At 44.1% G+C, this 11,161-nt stretch overlaps 1 protein-coding gene across 1 annotated transcript in view; it reads right to left on the reverse strand.

The window, feature by feature from the left end:
* The window catches only part of LOC307172832 (NACHT, LRR and PYD domains-containing protein 3-like), a 67,147-nt gene that overhangs the window by 30,501 nt on the left and 25,485 nt on the right, over positions 1 to 11,161 (reverse strand). The gene's annotated exons all lie outside the window — the stretch shown is intronic.

Genomic DNA, 11,161 nt, shown 5'->3' on the forward strand with positions numbered 1-11,161 from the left:
CTTAACCACTCCCCTCAAACCGTTAGTCTGCTATGAGTGAGAGATGGAGAGAAGGAGCGCTAGAGTAAAACCCTGCCCTCTGTTCAATATTCCTTTTCACTGGGAAATAAGTCACAACGCTGGAGAAAAGTCGTTTGCAACTTCCGGTTCACGCGGACTTTAAAGGCACACTATGCAGAAATTGTGTTTTTGTCAAACAGCGACCCCTAGAGTCGCTGTGGAATACTTGCACTGTCGTAAATACCCACCCCCCCACCCTGTACACCGGTACCTGTTCGGTAGGATAGAAGCGTCAGGCATGGAACAGGCACAGATAGACTGCGAAGATACTGACCAGGTAATGTTTCACGATTTCATACAAATATTAGGCTACTGCATAGTCTACTGAACTACTGATGATGGTAATAGGATAATAATAAGTTTATGTCAAGTGTTAGACTACTTTATAATAATAAAGTAGCCTACCGCATTTGCTGGCTTATAACATTTTTACATGATTTCAGCTAAATCGCAAGTAAATAGCCTATAGTCTAGGCCTACTGTATAATTTCATTTGTGTTTTTTGATTGTAATGGAAACATTACAAAATGCCAGATGACATCAATAAAGTTAAATGTACGTCGTATTATTTCATAACATTGGCCGTTATGATGTCATTAGACATGATTATTGCAATTTATCATAATAGTTTGTAAATTGTGCTTGTTTACACTATTTACAACCTCTAGGCTTATGTTGCCGTAAAGCAAGTTGTGTTCTCTCGAGATGTGTCGGGGGCGCCCCTCTCAAACTTGCATTGCTGGTTTCCCCCCCCCAAGCTTTACTACCAGGATGATTCGCCCTACTATGAGTTTGTTTACCACCGAAATGACTTTGAAGCTGTTATATTAAGGTACAATTCTTGCATAGTGTGCCTTTAATGTAAATCATGATTTGAACAATCCCTTAAAATAATTTGATACTTGTCTCAGTTAAGATTAATATATGATCTTACGTCAGTTTCTCCAGTTTACAGTGAGAATCCTTCAGTCCATCAGAGAGCAATATCAGACCTCCACATCTTATTTTATTCCATGACAAATCCAGTTCTCTGAGGTGTGAGTTTGATCTCAGAGCTGAAGCCAGAGCAGCACAACCTTCAGCTGTGATATTACAATCATACAACCTGAACAACGACACAATGATTACTCTGTCAGTTCAACGTACACAATGTGCAAAGTATAAAATGCATATAAATATCATTTGTCACTCTATATCTGCCAATAAATAGACTGCCAGTCTTAGTAAGATGATATTTAAATTAGGGCTGTCAAAAGATTAATCGCGATTAATCGCATCCAAAATAAAAGTTTGTTTTTACATAATACAGTGCTATGCATAAGTTTAGACACCCATGCTAAAGTTGACTAAAAAGAGGAATAAAAAATCATCTTTTGGAAATTGAACTTAATGCCTTAATTTAAAAAATTCGGAAAAATCCAACCTTTAAGGACACCAATTTTCTTTGTGAATGAATAATGTATCGTAAATAAATAAATGTTCTTCCTTAAAATACAGCGTGCATAAGTTTGGACACCCCTATGTTAAATTCCCATAGAGGCAGGCAGATTTTTATTTTTAAGTATTTTTTTTTTTTTTTTTTTTAGGATACTATGCATCCTGATAAAGTTCCCTTGGCCTTTGGAATTAAAATAGCCCCACATCATCACATAGCCTTCACCATACCTAGAGACTGGCATGGTTTTATTTCAGTTAGCCTAATAGCTAGTTTGATTTGCATTGAGAGATGATCTTATGGAAAGTACTCCATGCCAATTCCAGGATTAATTTCATGTTAATCAGTTCATCGATAAATGAATGCAGGAGAGTCTGTTCTAATATCTGTAGGTCTTGTGGCAGAGGCCCTTTTCACATTGCTAAGAGTCATAAAACCAACTTATCTGATCGTAGTCATGGTGACTAAGACCTTCTTGCCCTGTTTGGGGGGATGGGGCCACAGATCCCAGAGTGAGTTCTAAATATCATTTGTTAAACTATAACAAATACTTGTGTCTGACTTGTCTCAGTCGTTACAGTACACTTACGAAGTCAGATAATCATCTGCTGGCTGTCAATAAATCCATTGAAGAGCATTAGTGATTTCGATTGCATTCTTACCGATGCACCACAGTGGTCACTTATTCTCAACTAGCTACAGTTACAGTCCTAGCTATCAAGTCACCATTACAAAATTGGTCCTTCGAGTCGGATATTGTGTGTGACTGCTGTGTGTGAGGATGTTCCCATATGGGAGAGGGGAGGCAACGCCACTTCTTGATACCTGCCCGAGACGTCAGATACAGCCGCCAACCTGGCTTGCTGATTATGAAGTCTCCCTGCCTGTTGTGGAGAGACCCCCCCAGGCTGCAGCACTCTCCCCACAGCCCCACCATCAGATGTAGGAGCCCTACTACAGTAGTGAAAGGATCGTCCAGATGTTAACGAGCACCTTCCAGCTCTTTGATCAGTGGAACTAGACTGGTGCTCGCTCTAAGTATTCCAGAGAGTCAGTGTTCTCGGGACCCCATTATCAGAGCACTCCAGACCCACTGTCTCACAGAGTAAACCCAGGGGCTTCACCTGAAATATTAGATGAGTTGCAAAAGATTAGGGAGGATAACCAGAGGCTTCAACTCATCATAATGGAGATGCAAACACAGCTTAATTCTAGAAGAGGCCCAGATCCATCACACAACACTGCCCTCTAAGCTGGTTGCATCTGGTCGGATGGGGAGGTCACACCAGCCGACGGAGCTGCAAGTCCGTCTACATATATCACCCCATTTAATTCCTTCTGAGCCAGACGCAGCTGATGAACAGAGACACGAGGACTTTCACTCCCGCCGAGCAACAGAGTACATATATCGGGGTCCTCAACCCACCATCCCAGACTTTAGTAGAGGGGACCTCTCTGGGAAATCTCCTCCCCAAGGATGTTACGTAGAGGTTTAAATATCAGATTCTAGTTGACCATCTCAAATTTGAAGAAGCACTCCTCATTGCAGACTCATACACCAACTCTACTTAACCCTACACCAACACCATGGCCTCCTTAACAGAGCACTATGGGCAACCTTACCAGCTAGCATTAACCCTCTGGGGTCGACAAACGCGCCCGCGCGTTTTGCTGGATTTTCTTCACATTGTAGCACAATAAACTTAATTTACTCCGTCATTTATGGTCATACAGAAAAAAGAAATATGAAAAAAGAATCTGTGATATTTCTACTTTTGTATGTGTCCACTTACAATCAAATCAAAACATTGTGCTTTTGTAAAATAAAGAAAATAAACAGGGTGTGTTTTCTGCCTCTCCGCCTCGCTGAACTTTTTTTTCTTGAGCACGTCTATAAACTGAAACAAAACTCAGCGAATACTTCTCACACATTTATAAGCCATATATCTTTATAATCATTTAAGTGTGTACTTTTAAATGATCGGATTCAAACTGAAAACAAATATTCTCTGCTTAAGTAATTTGTATAAAACCAACAAGATGTCCAGCTTCTCACGCGCTTGCTCATTATTTTTAATTTGACCACGCCCACACGCGCAAAAAGAGATTGACATGCAAATCATTCACGCCTCACACGAACACGCTTGTTACCTCAAAAACAAAGCACCAAACTTCACCAAAATCTCTGCTTTTTGTCGAGTTTGGAAGACACACCGTGAGCTTACATTGGATTTAGTACCTCAGAAGAAGAAGAACGCGATTTGAAGACAAGAAAGATGTAAGGTACGAAATTCTTAATTATTAGTTTGTTATTGTTGCATAAACTTGCAGTTGAACCGTTACTGTGTTTGTGGATATCTGCTCAAACGTAGATATGTATAATATGGTAACCATAATGTATCATATTTTGGAGCGAGCTCTGCTTTTGAATGTATCATATTTTGGAGCGAGGTCTGCTTTTGAATGTATCATATTTTGGAGCGCGCCGTGCATTTGAATGTATCATATTTTGGAGCGTGCCGTGTGTTTAAATGTATCATATTTTGGAGCAAGCTCTGCGTTTGAATGTATCATATTTTGGAGCGAGCTCTGCTTTTGAATGTATCATATTTTGGAGCGCACCGTGCGTTTGAATGTATCATATTTTGGAGCGAGCTCTGCTTTTAAATGTATCATATTTTGGAGCGCGCCGTGCGTTTGAATGTATCATATTTTGGAGCGAGCTCTGCTTTTGAATGTATCATATTTTGGAGCGCGCCGTGCGTTTGAAAAGCAAAACGCACCAAACAATAGGCTTCATTGTAATCAATATATTTTTCTCTAGCGTAGTTGTTACTGAAATATTTTGGAAGACTAATTTATTGTTATTATTATTTTATGCAGCACTGCACGTAACCTATGCCTAAAAGGCACAACAAACCTGGTGTTCATTATTGTTGGAAACATTTGTGTGTGTGTGTGTGTGTGTGTGTGTGTGTGTGTGTATTCTGTGAATTTTAAACATAAATTTTAACCAGAAAAATCTAAAATCTATTCCCAAAATTGTGCAGTCCAATATTTTCTCTTGATATCAGTATGTTCACAGTTTTTTTTTTATATATATATTTTTTTATACAGGGCCCAGATGCAACTGAGTCCTGCTGACTTCAACATTCACATGAGTCTCTGTACATGAACATGGTAAAGTGAAAATCAAACACCTTGGAAATTAAAGGTATGTACAATGTTTTTAGGAATGGCACAAAGGTCTCTGTCTTTGGCTCATTGTTTTCAATAGTGTGCTTTTTGTCATTTGTTGTGTATTTTTGGATTATGTTGTGCTACAGTAAATAAATCCAAACAATCAAAAAGCCATTATTTTTTTAATCTCCTCATTCTTTGTGCAAGGTTGCTCAGAATGATAGGGCCTGATAGCTCCTAATAGCGCCATTAGGGGAGGGCCTTTGTCTTTCAGTATGGGTTTCATGAGCTTATTTCAGTGACAATTGTTTTTTGTATTTTCACAAACCATGCATTAACGTCATTATCTCAAAACTACAAACTTTTACACACATGCTGCTGATATATTATTGTAGCAGAGTTTGTGCTGAATACAGTGTAATCGGACTTTAGCCATGAAAATGTCACAAGTAACAGAAATGAGCACAAATGTCAGAGCATGTCAGAACACCTCCAGGCCCAGAAAACACCTCAGACCCCAGAGGGTTAAGGCGCATTGCAGACCTGATGGAGGCGCCTAACATCCGTAGCCAGGACATCACTGCCTTTAAAGGATTTTCCCTCAGAGTGAGAGCCCATGCTCGACCAGCTTGGAGAGAAAGGCCATATTGAGCTTCAGTGTGGGTCTCATGTCACTAGGCTTATGTCCAAGCTCCCACAAGACATGCGGTCTGGGTTTATGAGACACCTACATACCCTCTGCATCCGTGTCCCTACGCTGTTAGACTTTGCCAGCTGGCTGGAGTTTGAGCTGCAGATTCAGGAGTATGGATATGAGTCTCGACCCAGAGAGAACACAGACGGTAAAAGGGAGAAACGGAAGGACTCAAAGTCTGGCAGGCTAGCCACAGTCCTCCATGGAGCTGAACAGTCTTCAAGTGGCCCGACTGTCCCAGTATTCTCATCCACCAGTGCCAATCCACCAGGCAAAGTCGCCCTGCCCTGCCCATACTGTACCAATGCCCTGCATTACCTGAACCAGTGCACTAAATTCAGCCAGCTAACAACTGAGCAGCGGAGAGATTGGGTCAAGAGAAACAGGCGGTGCTGGTGCTGTTGTCGCTGTCACCAGGCCGCACAGTGCAAACTAAAGGCCCAGTGCAAGAATTGTGATGGCAGACATCTGGAAGCTCTCCACGACCTTAACATTAGACCAGCCATAGTGACACCAGCCACTGAGAATACATCCTGCTTAGTGAGTACTGCAATGAAGTTCTCTACCTGGATAGGCTGTCTGGCTGCAGTCAGGTGCTCCTGAAGGTGACAAAGGTTGTGCTACATAATGGAGAGCAGGCCATGGAGACCTACGCAATACTGGATGACGGGTCAGAGTGGACTATGCTACTTCCAGCCGCTGCTAAGGAGCTTAAACTTAAAGGGGAGCTAGAGAACCTTGCTTTAAGGACTGTGCGCCAGGATCTTCGAGTTTTACATGGTATGTCTGTCTCCTTCTCCATTTCTCCTGCCAGGCACCCCCAAAAGACTTACAAGATCCGGAGAGCCTTTACTGCCGATCAGCTGGGGCTGGCAGAGCATTCACAACCGGTGAAGAAACTCCAGCGCAAATATAAGCACCTGAGAGGACTCCCCTTGCAAACACTGGAATGTGTTCATCCCATGGTTCTCATTGGGTCAGACTACACACACCTGATCACCCCAGTAGAGCCGGTTCGTATGGGTCCGCCTGGGGGACCAGCTGCTGTAAAGACCAAGTTGGGCTGGACTATTCAGGGCCCAACCAAAATCATCCGACAGCATCTCCAGCCGCAGCAGTGTCTGCAATAGCCACACAGTCACCCTCTGCAGCAGAGCTCCTTTATCATGTGGAGAAGCTATGGCAAATGGACATATTGCCTTACAGGAGTGAGAAGACAATGATCTGCTCAAAGCTAGTTCAAGAGGCAGTTCGCATTCTGGAAACCAGGACAGTGAGGGTGGAAGTCGACGGAGTCCATCGCTACGCCACCCCCTTGCTTCGTGTAAAGAATATGCCCTGTCTTCACACCTCCAAAGATGCTGTACTGGCGAGTCTGCGGAGCACCGAAAGACGTCTCATGAAAGACCCAACACGAGCATCAGCCTATGCAGCAGAGATCCTGAAATTGGAAAAGGCGGGGTACGTGAAAAAGGTAGCAAAGGAAGAGCTGGGTACGTCAATAGAGTCCTGGTTTATACCTCACCACATGGTAAGTCATAATGGAAAAAACAGACTCGTATTCAACTGCTCCTTCGTATACAAGGGCTACAACCTAAATGAGCTTCTACTACCAGGCCCCACATTGACCTCCAGCCTGCTAGGTGTCCTGCTGAGATTCAGGGAGCATTTTGTTGCTATAAGCAGCAACATCAAAGGTATGTTCCATCAGATCAGGTTGCTACCAGAAGACAGATCTCTGCTTTGTTTCGTGTGGAGGGACCTGAACAGAGAGGCGCCACCCGGCGTCTAAGAGTGGCAGGTCCTCCCCTTCGAAACAACATGCAGCCCCTGCTGTGCAACGTTTGCACTACAGAAGCATGTGACAGACCACAGCCAGCTAGAGGAGGACCTCCGGGTGGCCGTCGAGCGTTACTTTTATGTGGATAACCACTTACAGAGCCTCTCCTCCCCTACAGCTGCTAGACAGCTGGTTAACAAATTGAAGATTTTGTTAGCCTCAGGGGGGTTCAAGCTGCGTCAGTGGACTAGTAACGTCCCCAAAGTTATCAGTCACCTTCCTAAAGGGGCAAGATCCCAGAGCAGCGAGTTATGGCTCACAGAGTCAATGGAGGATCCACAGGAGCTCGCACTTGGACTCCGATGGCTTTGCACCTCGGACACTCTGGCCTACAAGTGCAGCCTCACTGACTGTCCCACACCGACTATGAGGAACATCTATAGTACACTGGCACGGCTTTTTGATCCGCTAGGCTTTCTTTGCTACTCAAGCCCCCTCTCGACACCCCAGTTCTGTCAGAAGCCTCCATATATTCTGTGACGCGTCTGAGAAAGCTTACGGTTCAGTTGCGTACCTTCGTACGGAGGGTTCAGGTGATAAGGTGGAGGTGGCCTTTCTGACTGCACGGTCGAGAGTGGCCCCCAAGCGCCAGCAGTCGATACCGCGATTAGAGCTATGTGCAGCGGTGACTGGAGCTCAGTTAGCAGTGCTGTTGCAGCGTGAACTCACCCTGGTACTTCATGAAGTGGTGATCTGGACAGACTCCACCACAGTTCTCACGTGGCTTCAGTCAGACTCTTGCAGGTTTAAGGTGTTTGTGGGCACCAGAGTCGCTGAGATCCAGGAGCTGACTGAGGCCCAAGTATGGAGGTACGTGGATTCTGAAAAATAATCCTGCAGATGACATTACACACGGGAAGACCCTAAGGGAGCTGGCAGGGGAGAGCCGGTGGAACCACGGCTAGGCATGTGCCGGTATCAAATTTTCATGCTGCGATTAATTGATTGAGCTTTTATCACAGTATACGGTATTATCACGATATTTTAATTGCTCAAGAGAAACGGATGGATTGGGAGGGGATGTAGAAAAAACAACAACTTGCATCACAATAGGTGTAATTGTGATTGTCAAAACATTTGGTAACTACGGATTTTACACAATTTTCACGATTTCAATTCAATTCTTGGGATTTGATTTCAATTTTGATTCAATATTGACTTCAATATTGGATAAATATTAGGTAGGCTACAGTAGATAAGCCTACATGTTAATTTTTCTCAAGAACAAATAGGCTATATCTCACATAATGCTGTAAACACACAGAGAGCCCTGTCAGCTGGTATTATTAAAGGTTAAAAATTAACAAATTAAATTAAATATAATTTGGTTTTCATTATAATAACAATTATGACACAAGTAAAAATATAATACAAATGTAATATAGTGCACATATTTAGCAAAATACTCCTCTCTATAGCTATTTTTTTCTATTTTTTTTTTCATTAAATGGCTTTCCTGAGGTAAATGTAATGTTCTGTGACATAATTGTTCATCTGCAGTTTTATTGACCTCTTTCCGTGGCTGAAAAACACTGATTGATCGATATTATTTATGAGGCATAAATACCTTTCGGTAAGTTGTACTGTATCTTTAAATAAAAAGTAACAGATGATCGGTTTGCTTGAACTGAGGCGCTACAGCGATCGGTCACGTCACATTTACAAGCGCCAAAACGGTATTTATTGTTTGAATTTCATAATAAAATGGACAGAACCTGATAGCTGAGAATTTTTTTCATATCAAAAGTAACCTGCTCTGTCTAGTCTGTCGGGTGTCAGTGTCCTCTTTGCTCCGTGATTTTTCTCTGCGTGAGAAAATGTGTGGCGCAAGAGCGTGTGAAAAGTGTAAATTTGCTGAGTCTCACGCTGAATGTGTAGAGTTGGCAGCCCTGCTTTTAGAAGGGGGATAAATCCTTTATTTTACTGTTCTTGGAATGGATAAATCGTCGGCAGCGTTCCTCCTTCCGCCATGCTTCTTCTCCTTGTGAGGATTGTTTACATTAGACTAAAGTGCGCACGTGTTTCGCGCAGCATACACGCAGTGTTTGTTTAAGCGGTTGATGGAAAATAAGCTTATGCGCGTTCTATAAATATAAATTCTGATCTATTATTTTTCACGGTATTTTGAAGTGCCCGCAATAACAATATCGTGCATATTCATTACCGCGATTTATCGCATTACCGAATACCGGCACATGTCTAACCACGGCCCAGCATTTTTGTGCCTGTCACCTAAGCACTGGCCTACTAAGCCAGAGGCTGAGCAGTTGGATGCCACAGAGCTTCGCAAGGCCACATTTTGCGGCTCCATCACCACCGCTCCTCTTCCGCCCTTACTTGATGCCAGCCAATTCAATGGTTTCAGGGACATGATAGAGGCAGTTGTGAGGTCCCGGCAGGGGGGGCGGATAGCCAGTCAATGTCAGCTGCACAAGACTATCGGGATGCTGAGATAGACCTATTGAGATGAGTCCAGGTAGACTGCTTCAAGGAGGACTTTCAACACCTCTCAGAAAGAAAACCTGTCCCTTCTACAAGCCGTTTGATCACATTAGCCCCTGAATATGATGACCAACTGAAGCTGATCCGGGTTTGAGGCAGATTGCGTCGCAGTGACTTGCTGGACACAGAAGCCATTCATCCCATATTTCTGGACCCAGTGACTAAACTCATCATTCAAGATGCTGACCGAGACCTCCGTCATCCAGGCTCAGAGCGACTATTTGCGAAACTTTGCCGACGGTATTGGATCCTTACAGTACAGTACTAACATACAGTACAGTACTCCTGCCCTGATTGTCGGAGATGGGGAGAGAAGCCCACAGTGCCACAAATGGCAGACTTACCTGTCGCCTGCCTGCGGTTGATGAAACCACCTTTTTTCTCTACAGGAACAGATTGTTTCGGGCCGTTCATGGTCAAAATCGGACGGCGTAATGAGAAGCGTTGAGGTATACTATTTAAGTGCCTCACTACCCGAGCTGTCCACATAGACGTCCTGACTAGTCTAGACCAGGATTCCTTCCTGATGGCCCTCCGCAGATTCATCTCACGCAGGGGAAAACCAGCGGAGCTTCTGTCGGATCAGGGCACAAATTTCAGAGGAGGTGAGAGGGAAATCCACGAGTCTTTCAAGGCACTGTACCCCACTTTACAGGCAGAACTGGCCAAACATCAGATCAAGTTCAGATTCAATCCTCCAAGTGCGCCGCACTTTGGTGGTGCATGGGAGAGGGAAATTAAATCTATCAAAGCTGCCCTGTATGTTACAAACAAGATGCAGACTGTGACAGAAGTCCTGCGCACGGTCCTGATCGAGATAGAGGGTATCCTAAACTCTAAGCCCTTGGGGTATGTATCCAGTGACGTCACGGACCCTGACCCAGTAACCCCCAATCTGCTTGTGATGGGGCGGCCCGACCCATTGCTGCCCCAGGTGTTGTATCTGGAGTCCGAGCTATTGAGTCGCCACCGCTGGAGGCATACGCAGGTTCTTGCCGACCAATTCTGGATGACATTTATCAGGCACTATCTTCCTGCCCTGCAGACGCACACCAAAAGGCAGCAAGAAGTGGCCCCACTACAACCTGGTACTGTCGCCATGATCATTGATCCACAGCTCCCGAGGGCGCTCTGGCCTATTGGTTGCATCACAAAGGTTATCCCAGGTGCAGATGGGAGGATAAGGGCAGCGGAGATCCAGGTGAACGACAGGAACTATACCCAGCCAGTTGCCCGTCTTGTCCCACTTCCTGCCATACCTGAGACAGCACCTGAGACCACCAGTCCTTCTATGGGAAAGCAAATTTGACTGCAAATTTGGGGGCGGCTGTAAAGAAGCACTTGCTATTTATGTTCGGGGTAACGGGGATCAGCCAATCAGCACTTTTGTTTTGGGGTCACAGAGAGGACACCTGTTTGCGCTGACTGATAAGTTTCGTTTTTGAGTTAG

Source organism: Squalius cephalus, assembly GCF_949319135.1.
Source record: "Squalius cephalus genome assembly, chromosome: 2".
NCBI lineage: Eukaryota > Metazoa > Chordata > Actinopteri > Cypriniformes > Leuciscidae > Squalius > Squalius cephalus.